This window comes from Rattus norvegicus, chromosome 5 (assembly GCF_036323735.1).
Source record: "Rattus norvegicus strain BN/NHsdMcwi chromosome 5, GRCr8, whole genome shotgun sequence".
NCBI classification, from domain to species: domain Eukaryota; kingdom Metazoa; phylum Chordata; class Mammalia; order Rodentia; family Muridae; genus Rattus; species Rattus norvegicus.
In genome coordinates, this window is record NC_086023.1 from 140,160,041 (window position 1) to 140,163,108 (window position 3,068).

The following is a 3,068-nucleotide window of genomic DNA, read 5'->3' on the forward strand; positions in this document are numbered from 1 at the left end:
ACTGTAACTCAAGTTTGAGGCGATGTTGATGCCCCTCCTTTACCCTCTGGGGACACTGAACTCACATGCATTCATGCCCCACTACAATGCACACACACACACACACACACACACACGCACACATACATGCAAATATCTTTTTAAATGTGGGGACAAGTAGCCTGTGCTAGCAGACAGAAGAACTGGAATTGCTGAATCATATTCAAAACCCTGATAAATCTCATAATTGAGAAAGGCAGGTGTAACCCAGCTCCCAGCCAGACTGTACCTGTCCTGGGACACATAACCATGACACCCAACTTAGAGGACCATGACGAACAGTCATGTAAGAAACACCTGAAATCCTTGCCCATGCAAATAAAGCATCCCTAATATCGCAGGCTGAGTCAATGGGAAGCATCTACCCCTGGATCCTACTCTAGCCCAAAAATATATTTATAAGATTCCTGTCCACAATGAATAAAATGCACATGTTATTTCACCAAGAATCATCTGAGGGTACCTGTCTCTCTGAATTGATACACTCTAGGGAAGAAATTTCTATCCTAAAGCATCCATCCCTGGACCCAGGCTCCACCCAGCATACTGGCTGCAACTGTTTGCTGCTGTGTCTACAGGATGCCTTTTGTGGTTGATTGTTTGATCACAGCCACCTACCATCACTTGTGCCGTGGCTCTGGCTAAGGGTGCTAACCACCTGCCATCACTAGCTCTGGGGCTGTTGAGGTAGCAGCAATATGAATGGACATCTGCACTGCCCCAGCTTCTGCTTGGAGAATGGTAAAGTTTTGGTCATTCCCACCAGGCCAGAGCATGACAGAATCTGTTGTCCCAGCCAGGTTAGAGATATTGTGATTGCTTTCTCTCTCTCCTGAGATGCAGACTGACAAAATAATGTTGTTTTTCTTAAAAGAAAAGGTGGAGAGCAATTGATGAAGACACCAAACATTGACTTCTAACCTCCAAACTCATGCTCACAAATGTGTACAGACACAGAACAACATGCACACACACACACACACACACACACACACACACACACACACACTTAGACACACAGAAACACACATACACAAATAAATAAAATAAATTATACAAAGCTTACAGTATATATATATATTTTTTTGGTTCTTTTTTTTTTTTTTTTTCGGAGCTGGGGACCGAACCCAGGGCCTTGCACTTGCTAGGCAAGAGCTCTACCACTGAGCTAAATCCCCAACCCACAGTATATTTTAATGATAATTCATTTTCATTGATATGAGGAGAATCTCAAATTGATTAGAGTCAATTTACTTGAATAAAAGACACATTAATTACCATGAAACATGACAGTCACCGAAACTTGAGTGCTTCAAAGATTGTATAAACAATGAAGTAATTTCTCAACTCAGGATCCTTAGCAAGAATCGTACATTCATGAGAGGTGACATATAAGACTTTGTTCTCCACATCCTAAAAAACAAGCATTGAGATAAGAAAGGATGGGGTTGTTGATAACAGGATCTTCTCTAAGAGTGTTGCTGATTTAAGTTGTATGGGGGTTTGAAGGAGAATGTCCCCCCTTAGATTCAGGTATTTAAAATGGTGGTCCCCCATTGCAGTGCTGTTTGGGGATGCTATAGGCAGCTGCAGCCTTTCTGGAAGAAGTATATCACTGGGGTAGGATTTAAGGGTTCATAGACTTAACCTCACTTCCAGTTTGCTTTTTCTTGCTTCACGCTTGCAGTTGAAACTGTGCTAATTCACTTTCCATCTCCTGCTGTTATGCCTTTGTGCCATGATAAGCTGTTATCCCTTTGGAACCATAAAACCACATAAACTCTACATAAGTTGCTTCTCATCAAGGTTTTTTTTTCTTCCGGAGCTGGGGACCGAACCCAGGGCCTTGCGCTTACTAGGCAAGCGCTCTACCACTGAGCTAAAACCCCAACCCGGTTTTTTTTTTTTTAATCACAGCAACAGAAAAGTCACACATATAAGCTGAGGCCGTCATATATCCATAGAGTGCATGAGCATGAAGGTACATGCCTGCAATCCTAACACTCTTGAGGCTGGGGCAGGAAGAACAAGTTCCAGGCAAGCCTGGACCATATACCAAAATCTTACAACCTGACACAAAATACAACAAATCAACAGGGAGTGGTTTGTAAGGGCAATCATTCACAAAGCACTGTCTATCAAACCCCTCAGGTAATCCCTCTGGGAACAAGATGGCATCTTACCTCAATGATGTCCTTGTCAATGTTAAGAGACGGGATATAAACTTCAGGATTTTCCATTTGAAACATCACGTCTGTGTCATCCATACTTAATGTTACACCCACTTAACAAAATAAACAGTGGAAATTCTTGAATCAAAACATTACTTTTAAAAAGTTTATTTAATATTTTATTTTGCATGTAAGGGTGTAGCTGGGTTTTTTTTTTTTTGCTACTTTGTGGGTTCTTTATAGTTCCAGCTTTTAGTATCTTTTCATCCCCCTAACACCAGATATGAGAGCAAAACAGGATAGAAGGGAAAGAAGGCAATATATTATCGGTAGACTACTTCCTCTTGATTTGGGGGTGTTTAGTTCTTTAGAGACATTTTAATCTTCACAGTCAGGACATTTAATTTTTTATTCTTTCACTTTTGCACAGGAATTTGGCAATAGCAAAAACAAAAAAACAAAAAAAACAAAAAAACAAAACAAAACAAAAAACAAACTACTAAAAGCAGGCACCATCCCACACCATGTCCGAATGCCTTAGTTTTTATATTACCTGTAAAATGTCCCAAGAATCAAGAACTGGACAATATACCAGCAGTTTTCTGCAGGAGAAAGTTTCACGCCCCTGATAGAGTAAGAGGTAAATCATAGTCAGCAGCTATGGACAATTTGAAGCAGTACCATATCCCCCACCGGAATGAAAAATGAAAATATAGTCCCATAATATTTCAGTGCTTTTCAAACAAAACAAAATTTTTACTATATATGGATATTGTTCTTCATATATGTCTGTGCATTACTTGTATACACTAACCACAGAGTCCACAAGTGAACCTCAGGTCCCCTAGAACAGAAGTT

At 40.3% G+C, this 3,068-nt stretch overlaps 1 long non-coding RNA gene across 1 annotated transcript; it reads right to left on the minus strand.

Moving 5' to 3' along the window:
* Nucleotides 1-1,269: 1,269 nt before the first annotated feature.
* Nucleotides 1,270-2,837, minus strand: LOC102552595 (uncharacterized). The gene is made up of 3 exons (XR_354258.5): nt 2,764-2,837; nt 2,223-2,323; nt 1,270-1,452 (listed from the first exon to the last, which is right to left on the minus strand). It is a non-coding gene; the product is annotated as an uncharacterized LOC102552595 (long non-coding RNA).
* Between the last annotated feature and the right edge of the window lie 231 nt (nt 2,838-3,068).